This window comes from Panthera tigris, chromosome F2 (genome assembly GCF_018350195.1).
Source record: "Panthera tigris isolate Pti1 chromosome F2, P.tigris_Pti1_mat1.1, whole genome shotgun sequence".
Classification (NCBI taxonomy): Eukaryota; Metazoa; Chordata; class Mammalia; order Carnivora; family Felidae; genus Panthera; species Panthera tigris.
This window is the reverse complement of record NC_056676.1, coordinates 60,357,384-60,380,116: the sequence shown is the minus strand read 5'-3', so window position 1 is coordinate 60,380,116 and position 22,733 is coordinate 60,357,384. Positions and strand designations below refer to the sequence as shown.

Below are 22,733 nucleotides of genomic sequence, written 5' to 3'. Positions count from 1 at the left end.
CAAATATATGGATGTTAAATTCCATGCTACTAAACAATGACTGGGTTTACCAAGAAAACAAAGGGGCGCCTGGGTGGCTCAGTCAGTTGAGCATCCGACTCTTGATTTCAGCTCAGGTCATGATCCCAGGGTCATGGAATTGAGCCCCATGTTGGGCTCTCCACTGAGCGTGGAGCCTGCTTGGGATTCTCTCTCTCTTCCTCTGTCCCTCTCCCCAACTTGCACGTGCAACTCTCTCTCTCTAAAAATAAAAAATAAGAAGCAAATTTAAAAAATGGAAATGAAAACACAATGACCAGGTGCTTGGGGATGCAGCAAAAGCTGTTCCAAGAGGGAAGATTATAACAACATAGGCTTACCACAAGAAGAAAGAAAAATCTCAAATAAATAGCCTAATTTTACACCTAAGGAGCTAGAAACAAACAGACAAAGCCCAAAGCCAGTAGAAGGAAGGAAATAATAAAAATTAGAGTAGAAATAAATGAAATAGAGACTTAAAAACAATAGAACAGATCAATGAACCCAGAAGATGGTTCTTTGAAAAGATTAAACTGATAAACATTTAGCAGGATTCATTTAAAAATTTGGGGGGGACTCAAATAAAATCAGAAATGAAAGAGGAGAAATAAGAACTGACACCACAGAAATACAAAGGATTGTAATAAATTATTTAAAAATTATATGTCAACAAATTGGAAAACCTAAAAGAAATGGATAAACTCCTAGAAATACATAACCTTCCAAAACTGAATCAAGAAGAAATGGAAAATTTGAAAGCAATGCAGTTGAATCAGTATTCAAAAATTCCCAGCAAATAAAGATCCAGAACCAAATGACTTCACAAGTAAATTCTATTAAACATTTAAAGAAGAGTTAATACCTATTCTTCTTAAACTATTCCAAAAAATTGAAGAGGAAGGAGCTTCCAAATTCATTCTATGAAGTCAGCATTACCTTGATAGCAAATTCAGATAAATACACTACAGAAAAAAAAGAAAGAAAGAAAACTACAGGCCAATATTTCCAATGAACCTAAATGCAAAAATCCTCATAAAATATTGACTAACCAAATTGAAAAATACATTTAAAAAGTCATTCACCATGATCAAGTGGGATTTTTTTCCAAGGATGCAAGCATGATTTAACAGTTATAAATCAATGTGATACACACATAAAAACCATATGATCATTTCAATAGACACAGAAAAAGCATTTGACAAAATACAACATACATGATAACACTTCAGCATAATAAAGGCCATATATGAAAAACCCACAACTAAAATCATACTCAATGGTGAAAAACAGAGCTTTTCCTCTAAGGTCTAAGGAACAAGACAAGGACAATCATGTTCACCATTCTTATTCAACATAGTACTGGAAGTTTTAGCCACAATAATCAGACATGAAAAAGTGGGGAAAAAGGCATCCAAATTGGCAAGAAAGAAGTAAAGCTGTAACTATTTGCAGGTAACATGATAGTACATACAGAAAACCCTAAAGACTCCACAAAGTAACTGCTAGAATTCATCAATGAATTCAGTAACATTGCAGGATACAAAATTAATATACAGGAATCTGTTGCATTTCTATACACTAATAATGAAGTAGAAGGAAATTAAAACAATCCCATTTACAATTGCACCTAAAATAACAAAATATGTAGGAATAAACTTAAGGAAGTGAAAGACCTGTACTCTGAAAGCTATAAAACACTGATGAGAGAAACTGAAGATGACACAAACAAACGGAAAGATATTCCATGGTCATAGACTGGGATAACAAATATCGTTAAAATGTCCATACTAGTGAAAGCAATCCATAGATTTAATGCAATCCCTATCAAAATACCAGCAGCATTTTCACAGAACTAAAACAATACTCAAATTTGTATGGAACCACAAAAGATCCTGAATAAGCAAAGCAATCTTGAAAAAGAAGAACTAGAAATATCACAATGACAGATTTCAAGATATACTACAAACCTTAGTAACCAGAACGGTATGTTGCTGGCACAAAAATAGACATCTAGATCGATGGAACGGAATATTGAGCCCAGAAGTAAACCCAAACTTTTATGGTCAATTAATCTAAGACAAAGAAGGCAAAAATATTAAATGCTGAAAAGGTAGTTTCTTCAACAAATGAAGTTGGGAAAACTGGACAGCTACATGCAAAAGATTGAAATTGGACCACTTTCTTATACCACACATGAAAATAAACTCTAAATGGATTAAAGACCTATATATGAGACCTGAAACCATAAAATTTCTAGAAGAAAACATAGGCAGTAATCTCTTTGACTTCAGCTGTAGAAACATTTTTCTAGATATGTCTCCTGACAAGGGAAACAAAAGCAAAAATAAACAAATAGGACTACACCAAAATAAAAAGCTTCTGCACAGCAAAGGAAATGATAAACAAAACCAGAAGACAACCTACTGAATAGAAGACATTGCAAATGATATATATGTTGAGGGGTTAATATCCAAAATACATAAAGAACTTATACAACTCAACACCCCAAAACCAAACAGTCTGATTTAAAAATGGGCAGAGAATCTGATTAGACATTTTTCCAAAGAAGACATACAGGTAGCCAACAGACACATAAAAAGATACTCAACATCACTCACATTGGGGAAATGTAAATCACGACCACAATACACCTGTCAGAATGGCTAGAATAAGAAAAAGACAAGAAATATCAAGTGTTGATGACGATATGGAGAAAAAGGAGCCCTTGTGCACTGTCGGTGGTGCACACTGGTATAGCCACTGTGGAGGTTTCTCAAAAACTTAAAAATAGAATTACTATATTATTCAGTAACTCCACTACTAGGTATTTACCCCAAAAAACAAATACACTAACTTGAAGTGATATGTGCACCCCTGTGTTTATTGCAGCACTGCTTTCAATTGCTAAGATATAGAAGCAACTCAAGTGTCCATCAATAGATGATGGATAAAAAAAAGATGTGGTATAGGGGTGCCTGGGTGGCACAGTGGTTAAGTGGCCAACTCTTAATTTCAGCTCAGGTCATGATCTCCTGGTTCGTGAGTTCAGGCCCCATGTCTGTGCTCACTATGCACAGCCTGTTTCAGATCTTTGTCTCCCTCTTTCTAGTCCTGTCCCACTCATGCGGTCTGTCTCAAAAACAAATAAATGTTAAAAAAAAAATTAAAGATGTGGTTTATATACACAATGGAGTATTACTCAGCCATAAAAAAAGAAATCTTGCCACTTGCAGCAACATGGGTAGACATAGAGTATAATGCTAAGTGAGATAAGTCAGTCAGAGAAAGGCAAATACCATATGATTTCACTCATGCAGAATTTAAGAAACAAAAAAAGAGACAACAAAAAAACAGACTCTTAAATGTAAAGAACAAATTGGTGGTTGCCAGAGAGAAGGTGGGAGAGGTAATGGGTGAAATAGGTAAAGGGAATTAAGAATACTTATGATGAGCACTACATAATACATAGAATTTTGAATCCTTATATTGAACACCTGAAACTAATATAACACTGTATGTTAGTTATACTTAAATATATATATAACATAAATTAAATTGTTAAAATCAAAGAAAAAAGAAAGAATCAAGGACACCTGTCATTACCAAAAGATAATTCCTTAATAACCAAACTCAAAGGCATGGATTTTGCATTCTAGCTGAGAAAGAATTCCAAATAACTTTTCTCAAGAAACTGAAAAACGAGAAAACTCAGAAAGACAAAATCATGAAAAAAATACAGTATCAAAAGGAGATATTTACCAATGAGATAGAAGAAAAAAAAAAAGAATCAAGCAGAAATTCTGAAGCTGAAGGACGTGATGAATAAAATGAAAAACACAATACAAAACACCAGCAGTAGAGCAAATGGAAGATAGAATAAGTGAGTTAGAGGATAAGGATTTTGAAATAACCCAGTTAGAGGACAAGAAGAGTGGGAAAAGAATGAAGAAATCCTCTGTGATCTATGGGACACCATTAAAGAACAAACATTAGAATAAATGGGGCCCAGATGGAGATGAGAGGGAGAAGGGGACACACAGTTCATCTAAAGAAGTAACAGCTGAGAAGTTCACAAAACTGGGGAGAAAAATCAGACATCCAGGGGACAGAGGAATGACATATCCCAAGTGTTGAAAGAAAAAAAAATTCTCTCGCATAGTTATCGTCCAGACATAAAGGAGAAATAAAGACTTTCCTAGGCAAACAAAAGTTGAGGGAGCTCATCACCACTAGACTTGCCTTACAGAAATGCTGAAAGGAGTCCTTCAGGCTGAGTAAGAAAATGTTAACCAAGGTCATAAAAACATACAAAAGTATCCAATACACTGGTGAAGGTAAATATACAGTCAAAGTTAGAATACTTTTTAGTATAGTATAGTACACAGTATAGTATAGTATAAAGGTCAAAGGAAAAGAATATTAAAAATAATTATAGTTACTATAATTATAACTAACACACAGGATAAGAAGAGGTAAATAACGACATCAAAAAAGTCAAATGGAGTAAAAAGGTGATAACTTTGTAGATGATAAAAGTTGTTATCAGCTTTAAATGGGCTGTTCTTATGTAAGACTCACAGTAACCACAAAGCACAATTTTAGAGTAGAGGCACAAAAGATAAAGGTAAAACAGAGCATACCACCATGGAAAATTCACCATTTACAAAGGTACACAGAAACAGTGGGGGAATACAAAATATCCAGAAAATAATTAACAAGGTGGCATTAGTAAGGCCTTATGTCAATAACTTTAAATGTAAATGGATTAAATTTACCTAATGCATAGAGTGACTGGATATATTTAAAAAATAGACTCAACTAGGGGCACCTGGGTGGCTCAGTCAGTTAAGCGTGTGACTTCAGCTCAGGTCATGATCTCACAGTTCGTGGGTTTGAGCCCTGCATCGGGCTCTGCACTGACGGCTCAGAGCGTGGAGCCTGCTTTGGAATCTGCATCTCCCTCTCTCTCTGCCCCTCCCCTGCTTGCACTCTCTCTCTGTCTCTGGAAAATAAATGTTAAAAAAAATTAAAACAGACTCAACTAAATGCTTCCTATTAGAGACTCACTTCAGCTCATATAAACTCAGAGCGAAGGCATAGAAAAAGATAGTTCATTCAAGTGGAAATCGAAAGAAAGCAGAGGTAGCTATATACTTACATCAGAAAAAACAGACTATAAGCCAAAAATGTAAAAAAAAAAAAAAGAGGAACATAAAAGGTCAATATATAATGATAAAAGAGTCAATTAAGAAGATGTAACAATTGTAGATATTTACATATTCAACATTGCAGCACAAGAATATATTAAGCAAATACTAACACATCTGAAGGGAAAAACAGACGATACATTAATAGAATACTTCAATACCCGCTTTCAACAGATAAATCATCTTGATAGGAAATCAACAAGGAAATGTTGGACTTGAACCATACATTAGACAAATGGACCTAATTGACATTTATAGAACATTCTATCCAACAGAAGTAAAATAGGCATTCGTCTCAAGCACATACAGAACATTCTCCAGAGTAGATCATATGATGGGCTACAAAACAAGTCTTAGCAAATTTAAAGACTGAAATCATACCAAGTGTCTTTTTCTGACTTCAATGGTATGAAACTAGAACTCAATGACAAGAAAGCTGGAAAACCTACAGGTATATGGAAATTAAACTGCATAGTGTTGAACAACCAGCAGGTCAATGGAAAAATCAAAGAAAAATAAAAACATCTCAAAACAATCAAAAAGAGAAACAACATACCAAACCTAGGGGATGCTACAAAAGTAGTTCTGTGAAAGAAGTTTATAGCAATAAATGCATATATTAAGAAAATAGAAAGATCTCAAACAACCTAACTTTATACCACAAGAAAGGAGAAAAAGAAAAACTAAGCCCAAAGTAAGCAGAAGGAAGGAAATACCTAAGATCAGAGCAAAAATAAATGCCCAAGAGACCAGGAAAACACAGTATCAACAAAACTAAGTTTTTTCAAAAAGATAAAATTGACAGACCTTTCTTTACCTACTGAGAAAAAAAGGTCAAAAAAATCAGAAAAGAGGAAACATTACACCTGATACTACAAAAATATGAAAGATTATAAGCAATTACTATGAACAATTAAATGTCAACAGTGAAATAAATTCTTAAAAAAGACAATTTATCAAGATTAAATAATGATTAAAAAATCTGAACAGACCGATAGCCAATAAGGAGATTAAAACAGTAATCAAAAACCTCCCGATAAAGAAAACCTGAAGACTGGATGGCTTCACTGACAAATTCTACCAAACATTTAAAGAAAAATTAAAACAGCAATCACCGTCAAACTCTTTTCAAAACATAGAAAAGAAGGGAATACTTCAAACTCATTTTATGGGGCCAGCATGACCCTGATATCAAAGCCAGATAAGGACACTACAAAAAAGAAAACTATAGACTAATATCCCTGATAAATGTAGATACAAAAGTTCTCAACCATATAAGCAATCTATTCAACAACACATTTAAAGAGTTACAGGGGGGGCGCCTGGGTGGCTCAGTTGGTTAAGCGGCCGACTTCGGCTCAGGTCATGATCTGGTGGTCCGCGAGTTCGAGCCCCGCGTCGGGCTCTGTGCTGACAGCTCAGAGCCTGGAGCCTGTTTCAGATTCTGTGTCTCCCTCTCTCTGACCCTCCCCTGTTCATGCTCTGTCTCTCCCTGTCTCAAAAATAAATAAAACGTTAAAAAAAAAAAAAGAGAAAAAAAAAAGAAAAAGCATTTGACAAAACACAATGTCCTTTAATGATAAAAGTGATCAACAAACTGGGCGTAGAAGCAACATACTTCAACATAATAAAGGTCATATATGACAAGCCCACAACTAACATCATATTCAACAGTGAAAGACTGAAAGCTTTTTCTCTAAGATCAGGAAGATGACAAAGGGTACCAACTCTAAGATCAGAAAGATGACAAACAGTACCAACTCAATACTTTCACTCAACACAGTACTGGAAGTCAGCTAAAGCTACAACTTTCCAAATTAGAAAGGAAATAGTAATATTGTTGTTATTTACAGATGACTTAATCTTATGTATAGAAAACTCTAAAAGACTCAACAACAACAACAAAAACATTAGAAATAATCAGCTAGGGGGCACCTGGATGGCTTAATCAGTTAGCATCCGACTCTTGGTTTCAACTCAGGTCATGAGATCATGCTGTCAGCACAGAGCCTGCTTGGGATTCTCTCTCTCTGCCCCTCCACTGCTTACTCTCTCTCTCTTCCTCTCTTTCTCACTCTCAAAATAAACAAAATTTAAAAAAAAGATAACAAGCAAGTTCAGTAAGTTCACAAGATGTGAAATTAGCATCTAAAAGTCAGTTGCAATTCTGTAAACTATTACTTTTTCAGATGTTTTGTTATTAAAGAAAACTATCCCATTCTAATAACATCAAAACAATAAAATACTCAGGAATAAATTTTTTTAATGTTTATTTATTTTTGAAAGAGGGACAGAGTACAAGAGGGGGATGGGGCAGAAAGAGAGGGAGACACAGAATCCGAAACGGGCTCCAGGCTCTGAATTGTCAGCACAGAGCCCGACGCAGGACTCGAACTCACGAACTGTGAGATCATGACCTGAGCCGAGGTCAGACACTCAACAGACTGAGCCACCCAGGCGCCCCAGAAATAAATTTAATCAAGGAAGTGAAAGATTTGTACAATGAATATTATGAAATTTTGATGAAAAAAATTGAAGAATACAAAAACAAATAGAAAAAAATTCCACGTTCATGGATCAGAAAAATAAATACTGTTAAAATGTCCATACTCTTTCAAGCCTTCTATACAGTCAATGAAATCCCTATCAAAATTCCAATAAGCATTTTTATAAAAACAGAAAAATAATCCTCAAACTTTTATGAAACCACAGAAGACCCTGAATAGCCAAACCAATCATGAGAAAGAAAAAGCTAGATTGAGGAGGGCACCTTTTGGGATGAGCACTGGGTGTTGTATGGAAACCAATTTGACAGTAAATTTCATATATTAAAAAATAAAAAAAAAAAAAAAAGAGCAAGAAAAAAAAAAAAAAAAAAGAAAAAGCTAGAGGCATCACACTTCCAGATTTCAAATTACATTACAAAGCTACAGTAATCAAAACAGTATGGTTCTAATAAAAAATAGACACATAGACAAATGTAACAGAATCAAGAACCCAGAAAAAAAAACCCTGCATTTACAGTCAAAATATTTGACAAGGATATCAAGAAACTTAATGGGGAAAGGATAGTCTCTTCAACAAATGGTGTTGGGGAAACTTGATAACCAAATGCAGGAAAATGAAATTCAACCCCTTTCTTATACCATTCACAAAAATTAATTGAAAATGGATCAAAGACATAAACATAAGACCAGATACTACCAAATTCCTAAAAGAAAACACAGAAAAAAATCTTGCCATTGGACTTGGCAGTGGTATTTCTTAGATGTGACATTAGAAGCACAAGCAACAAAAGCAAAAAACAACGGGTACTGTATCAAACTAAAAATCTTCTGCAGAGCAAAAGAAAAAGCAAGCAAACAAACAAAAGGCAACATGCCAAAAGGGAGAACATTTTGTGAAACATCTCAGATCAGGGGTCACTATATAAAATATATTAAAATTTCATACAACTCAGGGGGTGCCTGGATGGCTCAGTCCAACTCTTGATATTGGCTGAGGTCATGATCTCACGGTTCATGGGTTCAAGCCCTGCGTTGGGTTCCCCACAGTCTGCTTGAGATTCTTTCTCTCTGTCTCTCCCAAAATAAATACACCTAAAAAATTTTTCATACAAATAGCAAAAAAAAAAAAAAAAAAAAAAAAGTCTAACAACTGGGGACAAGAAACAGATATTTTTTTCCAAAAAAGACATCCAAATGACCAACAGTTGCATGAAAAGGTGCTAACATTACTAATCATCAGAGAAATGCAAATCAACATCATAATAAGATATCACCTCATACCTGTTAGAATGACTATCATCAAAAAGACAAGAGATGACAAGTATTGATTGGCAAGTTTGTGGAAGGAAGGAAGCCCTTATATACTATTTATAGGAATGCAAATTGGTTCAGCCACTATGGAAAACAGTATAGAGTTTCCTCAAAAAAATTAAAAATACAACTGCCATATGATCCAGCAATTCTACTTTTGGGTATATATCCAAAGGAAATGAAAACAGGATATTAAAGAGCTATGTGCACTCCCATGTTTATTGTAGCATTATTCACAATAGCCAAGATATGGAAACAACCTAGTGGCTATCAACGGATGAATGAATAAGGGAGATGTCATACACACACACACACACACACACACACACACACACACACACACACAGGAATATTATTCATCCATGAAAACGAAGGAATTCCTATCATTTGTGACAACATGGATGGAGCTTGAGGGCATTATACCAGGGGAAATAAGTCAGAGAAAAACAAATACTGTATGATATCAATTATATATGGAATCTAAAAAAAGCCAAATTCATAGAAGCAGAGAGTAGAATGTATTACCAGTTAAGAGATGATGTCCTAGAAATCTAATGCACATATTGTGATTATAGTTAACAGTACTGTATTATATACTTGAAAACTGCTAAGAGAGTAGCTATTAAATGTTCTTGCCACACACCAAAAAATGATAATTATATGGCATGTTAGATAGAGGTGTTAGCTAACAGTCCAGTGGTAAATCATGTTGCAATATATAAATGTGTCACATCAACATACTACATATCTTAAACTTATACAGAGTTATGTATCAATTATATCTCAATAACTTTTAAAAATCATTCACTACCTTAAATATATGCAATTTTTATCAAGTATACTTCAATAAAGCTGGAAAAAACGGTAAAATTTTTAAAAATATTTTAATATATGGCAACATCACCAGAATGATGTCACAGAGAAACATCTAACATGCTTAGATTACACGGTCACCCAGCAAATATTATGTATCAATTATATAACCAGGCACTTTGTAAGGTACAGCGTGTTTGGGTGTCTCAGTTGGCTTTTTTTTTTTTCAAAATCACTCTTATGTTGTACATTATGTAACTGCCATCATTCTGTGTATGTTGTACATAATTGTTTTATGGGATGTTAAAATTAAACTGAATCTCAAGAGTAATCTATTATTACCATCCAGAAATTCCTAAAATTCCCCCACATTACATAATTGCTAACAGTAAGAGCATGGCAGAGCTCCTTGTTTGTTTTTAATTTTAATGCACTAAAATTTTTTGCAATATGCTTTCTAAAGTAGACTGGAGAGAAAAATAAAATTTTACAAGTTTTCTTTAGAACATAATCCTACAGAAAAGCAAACCCATTTGCCATGGTACTCCCCCAAATGATACCTATTTCCTGTAATTTCACCAAAGGACCAAGCCAGATGAAAGACACAAAAAGAATGAGCAGCAAGCAGTGAATGAAGAGGAGTTGCAGAATTCTTAATTTTGATGGTGAGTATGGCCTTCACATGATGATAGTAAAAGACCGGTTGATCATACTGAGAATTGGCAAGAAATCACACCGTATTTTTATACAAGTTCTGATGAAAGTGAAAAAAAATCCAAGTGAAAATTAATTCAATTCTAATGCACAGATAGCAGCAGTAGCCATCTGTTCCTTACCTACCAAATTTTACTCACCCATCTGATGGCAGTGCTGCACTTTTCCTTGCAGAAACACTTCCTAGCTATTCTCTGTTGTTTAGATGGGGTTAACTCCACCTCCAGAGCCAGCGTTGGACATGTGACAAAGAGCTACCCATCAGTCACATATTCTTGGCCTTCACTGTTGGTTCAGAAATGTACACATTCTTAAAATTTTTGCTGGAGTAAAAGCAGAAGAGAGGACTTCTCTTCCGCTCCATCTTGAAACTGGGAGGCCACCAGGTAGAAGTAGGCCACCTGAGAGTAAAAGCAGAACAAGCGAAGGCAGAACTGAGAGATGGAGTAGGAGAGTGGTCCAGATGAAATCAAGTACGTGGATCCAGCTGAGACTGAAGCGAAGCCTCTCCCTGGACTTTTTGGCTACAGAACCCAAAAGGTTTTGCCTTTTTAAAGCCAGTTTTCTGTCACTTGCAACCATAAATGTCTTCACTGATTTAACTTGCATTCTTCACCCCCGTAAGTTTGTGCATTGCTCCCATTCTCTGTCCCATTGGCTCTAAACCCAGCCTATTCTGGAGGTGCTTGGGTGGCTCAGTCAGTTAAGCATTCGACTCTCGATTTCAGCTCAGGTCATGATCTCATGGCTGGTGAGTTTGAGCTCCATGCCTGGCTGTGTGCTGGTGGCCTAGAGACTCCACAAAATAAACAAACACTTGAACCTAGCCTATTCTGTCCTAAACTCAAATTAGGACTAAGATAATGGTATACTCCCACAGCACACAGCTTCCTTCAAAATAAGATCATATCTTTATTTGTTTAATGTTTTATTTATTTTTGAGAAAGAGAGAAACAGAGTGGGGGAGGGGCAGAGAGAGAAAGAGACACAGAATTTGAAGCAGGCTCCAGGCTCTGAGTCGTCAGCACAGAGCTGGACACAGGGCTTGAACTTGTGAACCACGAGATCATGACCTGAGCCTGAGTCAGATGCTTAACCGACTGAGCCACCCAGGTGCCCCTTAATTTTTTTTAATTATTTTTTTATGTTTTGAGAGAGAGTTATACCCTTTTCAAAAGGGTAAGTTGTGTATCTGCAGGAAGAAGAGCTTCTAATTCTCACAAATCCTCTGCTTGATGCCCTTTGATTAAAAATCTTGTTTATTCACCTGAAATATATATTTCTATAAATCAGAGTGCATGCCACTCTGATGAAACTTGCAACTCAGAATCTCCATGGACATATCACTCCTGCCCCAGGAAAGTAGTTCAAAGGCCCAACCAGTCACCATCACCAGGAGTGCCTTAGAGAGCATGTAACTTAGTGATTGTTCCATAGACTCTAGGTTCAAATCCTAGTTCACCACTTGCTAGCTGAGAGACCCTGAACAAGTCACTTAACTTCTTTGCTAAGTTTCCTCGTCTGTAAAATAAGGACCTTCTCCATGCAATTGTAACAATTATATAAGATAATGGATGTAAAGGGCTTAGACCGCTGCAAAGTAACACTGTAGACCTACAAAAAAAAAAAAAAAAAAAAAAAAAAAAAAAGTCAACCATTATGGTTTTGATCATTTGAGGGATCACCAGGTTGCCTGAACAGAGGTCTGACTGTGGACTGAAACACACGTACACACTCTCCCCACCCTGTACCCTGCCTCATTACAAAGAACACTTTATCAGCCTGGGGTAGAACTGGGTGAATGATTAAAAAGTGTCACCTTCTGGTAAAGAGATAAAAACAGTGTGGTGCCTGGCTTTCGATAGGGAATAAAGGGAAAGTGAAGCCCTTTACTATGACTGCAAGCGAGAATTAGGGATAATCTAGTCCAGAGAGATAGGACATCTGTCATTTTGGCAGATCCCAAAATGAGATACAGTATTCCTTTTAGTATGTCTGCCTACCTTTCTCTAACACCAGCTCATTCCGTGCATATGTATACAGTGCAGAACATAGACACTTTTCCACAACATAAGTGGGTTTTAAGCTCCCTGGTGTGAAAACTTTGTTCCCTGAAGTATCTACAAACTACAAGACCAAGTGGCACATGGTAAGCTCTCAATGAGCATTTGTTTAATGAGTGGATATGATCATTTCCCTCTTACACAGCTGTTTAAAACATGGGTGAAAAATTTCAGACCCTGGGCCAATCAGATTCCCACTTGCAGGAATTACTATTCAGGTTTTGGAGAGAATAGATTCAGGAACAGTCAGCCCTGGCTTTGTAACGGGATATAAAATCTGAGGCTAAGGGCAACGTTGAATGATGGGGGAGGTGGCATGGGCAAACAGGGCAGGGGCAACTGGCCGAGGGGGGGAGGGGGGTAGAAATGAAGTAAATATGCATAAAAAAAATACAGAGACAAAAGAACCTTGCAACCCTGGAGAGAGAGATATAGAGCTGGAAAGAGTAGCTACCTTAGGTCTGCATTTCCAATTCCTGATTCCTGTATTTCCAGTTTCTGATTCTTCACAAAACTCAGCTTTATTCCCCTCCCTAGGACTTTAGGGCATATTCCTGTGTCCTCCTTTTGAATCTCCCCCCCCCCTTATCTAGTCTACATCCATGTGAACTGGTTTCAGTTTGTACAATCAGATAACCTCTAAAACACTAGGAATTTGCCAAGGTGAGCAAAGAAAGATGAAAATGTTTGGATCTGATTCGAAGCTAAGAACATTTAGTAACTCTCAACTGAAATATTATAATGGCTTTGGAGCCCACACCTAATTTACATAATGAGGTAAATGTTTACTTAGACTCATCCCCTAAGAGTCATCTCTGCCTTTCTAAAGAATTCAGAAGGCTGTTACAGATTCAAAGAGCTTTTCCTCCCTAGTGCCTAATCTATCTGTTGTACTAAAAGTGAATTTGCCAAAAAATGTTTCTGACAAAAGTGAAATGCAATATTTAGAACTTCCATTAATTTAAATAATTTAAGAGTTTTTATTCAGCAGGCTGGATAACGGTTTTCAGAATATGTAATTTGATTCTCTTAGGAGAACAGTTACCCTCAGGGTTTTTTCACCATAATCTGTAGAATTCTGAAAGAATTTTGTTTTCCTCCCTTTTCAGTTGTGGGACAATAAGCTGATTGACTCTGTGGATAGGACATGGAATACCTTGGAAATTCTGATCTTCTACCCAACACTTGCCCCATCCACAACGCTCTCCATTTTGCCTCATGGCAACTGCATCCTTCCAATTTGCTCTGGCTAAAAACCCAAGGCATCTTTAACTCCACTCTTTTCCTTCCACTCTGTTATGGGTTGCATTGTCCCAAAATGACTCTGTTATGGGCTGCATTGTTCCAAAAGATTGTCCCCAAAGATATTGAAGTCCTATCCCCAATACCTCAACATGGGAGATTATTTGGAAATAAGGTTGTTGGAGATGTAACTCATTAAGAGGATGTCGTGTCTCAATAGGGAGGGCCCTTAACCCAAGATGACTTTTGCCCGTAGAGGCAGAAAGGAAACACAAGCACAGATGAAGAGCACCACATAATAGAGGGCCACAGCTGCCGGCCAAGGAGTGTCAAGGACAGCTGTCATGCAACCAGAAATCAAGAAGAGACAAGGAAGGATTGTTCCCTATGCCTTTCAGAGGGAGTATGACCTTGTCAACACTTTGATTTCAGACTTCAAGCCGCTAGAACTGGGAGACAAATTTTTGTCATTTTACACCACCCCATTTGTAGTATTTACCTTTTTATGGCAACTCTAACTAATGTAAACCTACATCCAGTTGGCAAGCAAATATCCTCGGCCCTACCTTTAGCATCCACCCAGGATAAGGCTGTTTCTCACCACATCTAAACTGGTCTCCCAGTGAAAGTCTATTCTCAACATGGTGATGCTTTTAATACCTACATCAAAAGATGTTACTTTCTGCTCTGCCTGCAGTGCCTCTTTGAGTAAAGTCCAGAGTCCCCGAAATATTCTAGGTCTTCTTATGCCAACACTCTGTCCAGTGAGTTCTCCCTCTACCTAGGATCAGTCTCCCTTCCCCCGACCTTTCCACTCGCTCTCATTTAGCCACACTGATCTCCCTGCTGTTCCTTGAATAGGTCATCCAGCCTCCACCTCAGAGTCTTTGTACTGGCTGTCCAGTCTCCCCTCTGCCTAGAGCACTCCTACTCCTGCCTTATAGGTCCTTCAAATCTCTGCTCAAATGTCATCTTCTAGAACGGTCCACTTTGACCAGTCCATTTAAAATTACTCTCTGGGGGCACCTGGGTGGCTCAATTGGTTGAGCATCTGACTCTTGATTTCAGCTCAGGTCATGATCCCAGGATCCCGGGTTCAAACCCCATGTCAGGCTCTGCACTGGGTGTGGAACTGATTCTCTCTCTCTCTCTGCCCCTCTCCCCTGCTCACACCCTCTCTCTAAAATTAAAAAAAAAAAAAAAAAATTCCAACATCACCCATATTCTCAACCACCCTTGCCCATGTAGCCTTTTTCATAGCACTTAACTTTTAGTAAATCATAGAACTTATGTGTTAAATGTTTACTGTTCATCTTCAATCTCCACCTCCTCAGAAGAATTTAAGAGCAGTACGAGTGTTTGTCTTTTTTATTCTCAAGTGTACCCCAAACATCAATCTAGTAGGCTCTTGATAAATACCTGCTGCAGAGAGGACCACCAAAAGGAGACCTCAGCTACAGCACAGCTCAGCCCTGCACTGGGCAAATCAGTGGTGTGCTGGCACTTCCCCTCTCCAGCCTGCCCCTCTTCCCAGCTCCCTGTTTGGGGATATCACATTGGTAGCTTGGAATCAGCCATGGTGGAAATATTCATACCACAAAAATTGACAAGCCCTACTAATCAGGCCTTTGTTTTTCCTTCTTCCTTCAGAAGAATTGTTAAACATGTGCCAGCACATCACCACTGCTAACACTGTGAAAACTGTTACAAGGACAATGGAGTTTTGGCTGTGAGACCAACTGATAAATCAGAATTTATCTCATTTGGCTTGCTTTACTCATCAGAAGCTAAATACTATTGAAAGTAAATTCCATGCCCTCGCCAGGATTGACATGACCATGTTTATCTATTGTGAGCCTTACCAAAAAGAGCAGTGGATTAAATAGTGTCATGATCAAACAATGTATTATGGCCACTACTACTGAATCTATATTGAGGACACAAATAAATGTGGATAGATCACCCATTGAAATAATGTCTCAGTTTCACTCTGTTGCTGAATTTAATAGCACAATTATTAACTTGGTGTTAAACTTCAGTTTAATTGAAGAAATGCTTGACAAGGCCCAAGCATTGTAATAAAAAATGATGACACTAAAGTAAATAAGATAGGACCTTAGTTCTCAAGGTGTCCAAAGTCTAGCGGGAGAAAATGGCACCAATATTATATGGCAGGAACTAAAGAAGATATATATATATATATCTGAGCATTCAAGAGACAGAGACCTACAAATAATCAAGATGATTTTTGCCATCATTTAATTTTTTTTGCTATTTTTTTGAGTATCAACACAATATAGCAAAACACAAGCCTGATGATGACAGTTTAGATACAATGCAAACGGTCATTGGGCCCTGCCTTCTACCCACCCTGAAAGGGGTCAGGCTAATGTTCATATGTTCTGAGTGGTGATGGAGAAATAGAGGGGAAGGTAAAGTAGGACAAGGTCAGGGATAGATGGCCACACCATCTCAGGTGACAAGGCAGAGGCTGTTGGATCTGCAGGACTCTGGCTCCATGTTTCAGAATCAGTCCAAAGGAAGCAAAACATCAACTAACCAGGAGATTCCTGGAAATCCCAGCCACGCACAGGACCCAGAATTAAGGGGATCATGTATTCAGCTGTTGGGATCATCCTGGTTCACCCCCATTATCCTAATATTGGTCAAGTTTAACATTTGTCCCGGGTAAAAGTAGACCAGTTCAGAGGCTAAATAATAGTCCTGATACTAAGAGCAGACATATGCCATCAGATGGCACCAAAGGAAACAGTACCTTGGGATTCCAAACCAGGTAGCCCAGTCATCTCTTTAACTTTGCAGTATCAGGAAGCTATATTTTATTCCAGTCCAAAACCCCACCTATTCTGGAATTTGGAACATATCATGGGTGCCTTTTTGTAATTTGTGTTTTCCTTCCTCCACTCTTTCATCCTTCACCTGATAACACCTCTCCTCTCTGTTAGAAATATATTCACACACCCTCACTGTGACCCAGCCCCAGAAGTGGCACGTGACAAAGGACTGGCCGGCATTCTCAACTCCAGATCTTTTCCCCATAAGCCTAAAAGCAGTGGGCCATTTTTCTGGCCTTGTCTAAAGATCCTGCCTGAGAATAAAGCCAATAAGAATATGTGAGGCATGGGGCGCCTGGGTGGCTCAGTCGGTTAAGCGGCCGACTTCGGCTCAGGTCATGATCTTGCGGTCCGTGAGTTCGAGCCCCGCGTCGGGCTCTGTGCTGACAGCTCAGAGCCTGGAGCCTGTTTCAGATTCTGTGTCTCCCTCTCTCTGACCCTCCCCTATTCATGCTCTGTCTCTCTCTGTCTCAAAAATAAATAAACATTAAAAAAAATTAAAAAAAAAAAAGAATATGTGAGGCACGATGCAAAGGAGTGGAAGGAGTTACAGAAGTAAGCTGGAACCAGCTGATAATAGAGCTTTTAAGTCAGGTTTTCAAAAAAACTGAACCTTATTTATGGTTCCATATCTTCTGAAGAACCTCACTCTGAAAGAGATACTACATAGTTCTCAAAACTGTCCCTCTCCAGGGGTACCTGGGTGGCTCAGTTGGTTAACCACCCAACTCTTGGTTTCAGCTCAAATCATGATCTCACAGTTCGGAAGTTTGAGCTCCATATCAGGCTCCACACTGACAGCACAGAGCCTGCTTGGGATTCATTCTCTCTCTCAAAATAAACAAGCTTTAAAAAGAAAAAAATAACCTGTCCCCCTCCTAACCCATTTCCATGGCTACTGCCTCTCATTTCAGGCCGCCATGATCTCTCACGCAGACAACCACAAATCTAAATGGGTTACCCATCTCTGTAATAGGCCAACTTATAAGATATCAGAAAGCTTATTGTATGTAAGTTCAGCTTAAACTCACCTTTCATGAATAGTTGAGATAAAAGGCTTATGTAGTTCCCTATTAAAGTTATCAGTAATTAGTAACCACCCTATCTCACTTCTGTGACCTCCCCTGCTTACTAAATAGATAACTTAGGATGCAAAATGCTCCCCCACCCTCTCTACCAAGATCTGGCCTAGGCAAGACCAATGTGTAAAAAGCCATGTACTCACTGCCCTACAGCATCTCAGGTGTCTAACTATGATTGGTCATTTTAAATCCTGTTAGGACAAAGACCTTTAAAATTTATAGGTTCCCACCAAAACTAATGTCTGTGTATCACACTATATTTGGCTACCATGAAATGCTATAGATTGTAATTGGTTAACCAAATAATGATGTGTTCTGACTTGCTAAAATCCATATAAGCCCATTGCTGCCTTTGTTAGGGACCATTCTCTGCACTTTTCTCCTTAAGATCAGGAGATCAGGTTTGGCCCAGCCGTGAATCTTGCCTCGCTTCTATTTGGCGTCTGGTGGGTTTTTTCGATATCACCCTGTTTCAATCTCCAGGGTCCACCCCCTTCCCTTACCCCTACATGTCCTCCCACACTCCTCAGAGTTAGCAAAGCAACTGATTCAAAATCCAAATGTTATCGCATTACTTTCCACAGTGGTTCTGCATTGCCTACAGGGTCAAATGGAGGTCAAGACCTACAAAGACTCACAGAGCAGACTCCTGCCTACCTGCTCAAACATACCAGCCTCCTCCATAACCACCCTCCATTTGTTCTCTAAACCCCAGCTCTACACAACATTCTACTCTGAAGCCTTCTGTGCTTCAATGCCCTGCACAACTACTCCAGCTGCATTTCCTGTCTCAGTCTTAGAACTACCTCTTCTACGAAGCCCTGCAACTTCCAAGACACCCTAAGATGGAACTTAGCATGTCTGTCCACCTGTCACACTTTATTGCCTTATTGGTCAAGGTGTCTTCCTCTAGCATTAGATCTAAGCCTTTTGAAGAGTTGCTGCTCCCTGAGACTACTTTTCCCTCTTGACCTTCAGCCCATTTCACAGCTAATCTTCCATCCTCCCCCCACCCCCCACCCCCCAGGAGTTTCTCTTTCTTCACTCTGGTCTCCTCAGCCCTCCTTCAGGAAAATCTTTGGGTCTAATATTTATCAAGCCTAGATGGTAATGAAAGCAAAAGAATGCATCTTGAATTTGTGAGCGAGCGGTTGTTAATCTTTTCTTCTACCAGAACAGAACAATTACTCTGACAGAATTTCCCCCATATCATTTCCGTGGCTCTAGGATAGGTCATTTGCTTTACAAAAACACTTCCTTTCAGCCCTTCAATACCCAGCAGAATACAACTGAAGTAAGTGTCATCAAATGATGCTGAGAGGCATTTTCCCAAATAGATTTATCTGCTTCATGTTGGGCAGTTGCAGATGTTGAAATTAAGTGAAAGTGTAAAAGTAATTAATTCTTTGCAGCTAAGTTTAATTCCATGCTATAAATGAGTCTTTGATTGTAGTAACAACCAACCGCACTATTTTCTTAGTGAAAAAAGAGTTTCCAACATCTGTTTACATCAGAATCCCCTTTTCCTTCTGAGTTTTATCAGAATTGTATTTTTTGTTGTGAAAGAAATGTTTTTTGGTCAGGGTTATGGGGATGTAATTTATACACAGTAAAATTCATCAAACTGAGGTGTATGAAAGTAAGCAATGAATACAATTCTGCAACAACCACATAAGATAATCTTTCCATCACCCCAAAAGGTTTTATTTTAAATTTATTTTTTGGGAGAGTGCAAGCGGGGGAGGGGCAGAGAGCATAAGACAGAGGATAAGATGGGAATGGAAACTGGTGCAGCCGCTCTGGAAAACAGTGTGGAGGTTCCTCAAAAAATTAAAAATAGACCTACCCTATGACCTAGCAATAGCACTGCTAGGAATTTACCCAAGAGATACAGGAGTGCTGACGCATAGGGGCACTTGTACCCCAATGTTTATAGCAGCACTTTCAACAATAGCCAAATTATGGAAAGAGCCTAAATGTCCATCAACTGATGAATGGATGAAGAAATTGTGGTCTATATACCCAATGGAATACTACGTGGCAATGAGAAATAATGAAATATGGCCTTATGTAGCAACGTGGATGGAACTGGAGAGTTATGCTAAGTGAAATAAGTCATACAGAGAAAGACAGATATCATATGTTTTCACTTTTATGTGGATCCTGAGAAACTTAACAGAAGACCACGGAGGAGGGGAAGGGGGGGGAAAAAAGTTAGGGAGGGAGACAAACTATAAGAGACTCTTAAAAACTGAGAACAAACTGAGGGTTAATGGGGTTGGGAGGGAGGGGAGGGTGGGTGAGGGGTACTGAGGAGGGCACCTGTTGGGATGAGCACTGGGTGTTGTATGGAAGCCAATTTGACAATAAATTTCATATTAAAAAAAGAAAAAAAGAGGATATGAAGTGGGCTCTGCGCTGACAGGCTGACAGCAGTGAACCCGATGCGGGTATGTTGGGCTCAAACTTCAAACTGAGAGATCATGACCTGAGCAGAAGTTAGATGTTCCACTGACTGAGGCACCCAGGTGCCTCCACCCCAAAATGTTTCCTGTACCCCTTTGTCATTTATCTCCCCTCACTCCCAGCCCCAATGATCAGCCAGTGATTGGTTCCTGTCCCTATAATTTTGTTTATTCCAAAATGTCATGTAAATGAAATCATAAAGTTTGTAGCCTTTTTATTCTGGATTCTTTCACCTAGAACAATTATTATTTTGATATTTATTCCTGTCACTACCTGTATCAGGAACTGATTTCTTTTTGTTGATGAATAATATTCCATCCTGTGGATGTAACAGAAGATTCATCCTCACCTGTAGATACTTTGTTTCCAGTTTTTAGTGCTAGGAATAAAGCTGTTATAAATATTTGCATATAAGATAGTGTGACAATATATATCTATTTATCTTCAGTAAATACTTAAGTGAATGTTTAACTTTACGAGCAACTGCCCAACTGTTTTCCAAACTAGCCGTACCATTTGGCTTTCCCACCAGCAAGGTATGAGAGTTCCTGTTACAGAGCTCCACATCCTTGCCACAGTTTGGTTTTTTGGTTTAATGATTTTAATAGGTGTGTTGTGGTACCTCACTGTGGTTTTGAACTTTATTAGTTTTAATCCTTTGATTGGAATACTACTAAAGCCAGTAAGTCTAGAGATCTAGAGAGAAAATACTGCTATTAGTGCAAGAAGTGGTTCCCAGTTGTAATTATGGGACCTGAAGAAAGCACTTGAAATGCTAAACAAATTTGAACCACTGATCATATTTCTTATTTTGTTACTGAGAAGGACTATGCTCTTCTCCCATAGGAAAATTACCAACCATTGTTTTATAGCATGTCAACATTTGTAATTAAAAGCAACAAATACTTATTGGAACCATATTTTATACAAGGCTATATGTGTAAGTCATTACTTGTTTGGTCCCCAGTATCCATTCTTCTCTGTTTTCTTAGTTAGACCTGGGTATGGGGCTAACTGGAATCAAGATTACATTTTCAGTTTCCCTTACAACCAACTGCGGGCACGTGTTGTGAAAGGGTCACGTGGCAACTTCTAGGAACCTCCCTTAAATATAGTTGGCATGAGGCCATTGTTCTCTTCCTACTTTGTTCCTTCCTCCTGACAGCGAAAGCTAAAGAAACCACCTTGACAGTGAGGCCATGCACAGAGAAGAAGATGAAGCAGCCTGAGTTCCTGAGAATTTTGTAGATCACACCAGCCCTGGACCATCTACCTTGGGACTCTTACAGGAGATAAATAAATTTGTATTTTGTTGTGGTAGATTGAAAATGTGTCCCCAGTTCTTCACTTCATTATCCATATCCTTTTCATCATCGTGGGCTGAGTGTACTGTGCACCCTCTGACTTTGGGCTCAGCCAGTGTAACCACTTCATGGGTAGAATAGTGTGCTGGTTCTGAGCCTGAGCCTATGAGGCTCAGCATTTCTGCTTGCCATTTTGTGCACCTTCCTTTACCAAGAGAATAGTCCTGGTTAGCCTGCCCCTCTCCCTCCAATCCCAGGAGGAAGGAGGCCATCCTAGGCAACCCACAGACCTTCATTGAGAAGCAGAGTTGCCTCAACTACCACAACTGGAGAAGTATCCAGTCAAGCTCAGCCTAGACCCACAAAACCATAGCCACTAATTGTAAACAATTATTGACTTAAACCGGTGAGTTTTGGCATGGTTATTTAGGAATACCTAATTGATACACTTGTTCAAGCTATTGTCATTTTGCCTCGTTATTTAGAAACTAACCAAATCCTAATTATCTTATATTCCTTTGTACCTGACTTAAAGTCCAAGCCCTCCAAGAGTATACAATCAACATGGTTAAATAGGAACCAATAAAAATAGAACTACCCTTATGACTCAGCAATTGCACTACTAAGTAACCAAGGGATATAGGTGTGCTGTTTCAAAGGGACATACGCACCCCAATATTTATAGCAGCACTATCAATAACAGCCAAAGTATGGAAAGAGCCCAAATGTCCATCGATGGATGAATGGATAAAGATGTGGTATACACACACACACACACACACACACACACACACACACACAATGGAGTATTACTCGGCAATCAAAAAGAATGAAATCTTGCCATTTTCAACTATGTGGATGGAACTGGAAGGTGTTATGCTAAGTGAAATTAATCAGTCAGAGAAAAATATCATATGGCTTCACTCATATGAGGACTTGAAGAGACAAAATATGAACACAAGGGAAGGGAAACAAAAACAATATAAAAACAGGGAGGGAACAAAACATAAGAGACTCTTAAATATGGAGAATAAACAGAGGGTTACTGGAGGGGTTGTGGGAGGGGGGATGAGCTAAATGGGTAAGGGGCACTTACAAATCTACTCCTGAAATCATTGTTGCACTATAAGCTAACTAATTTGGATGTAAAT

General features: G+C 38.4%; 1 long non-coding RNA gene across 1 annotated transcript in view; it reads left to right on the top strand.

Annotated features, from left to right (window-relative positions):
• LOC122234882 overlaps positions 1 to 21,530 on the top strand; it is a 33,889-nt gene extending 12,359 nt beyond the window's left edge. Inside the window, exons 3-4 of the long non-coding RNA XR_006212854.1 lie at positions 10,441 to 10,521; positions 21,444 to 21,530. This is a non-coding gene — a long non-coding RNA (uncharacterized LOC122234882). The remainder of the gene's footprint in view (positions 1 to 10,440; positions 10,522 to 21,443) is intronic.
• Positions 21,531 to 22,733: the final 1,203 nt, after the last annotated feature.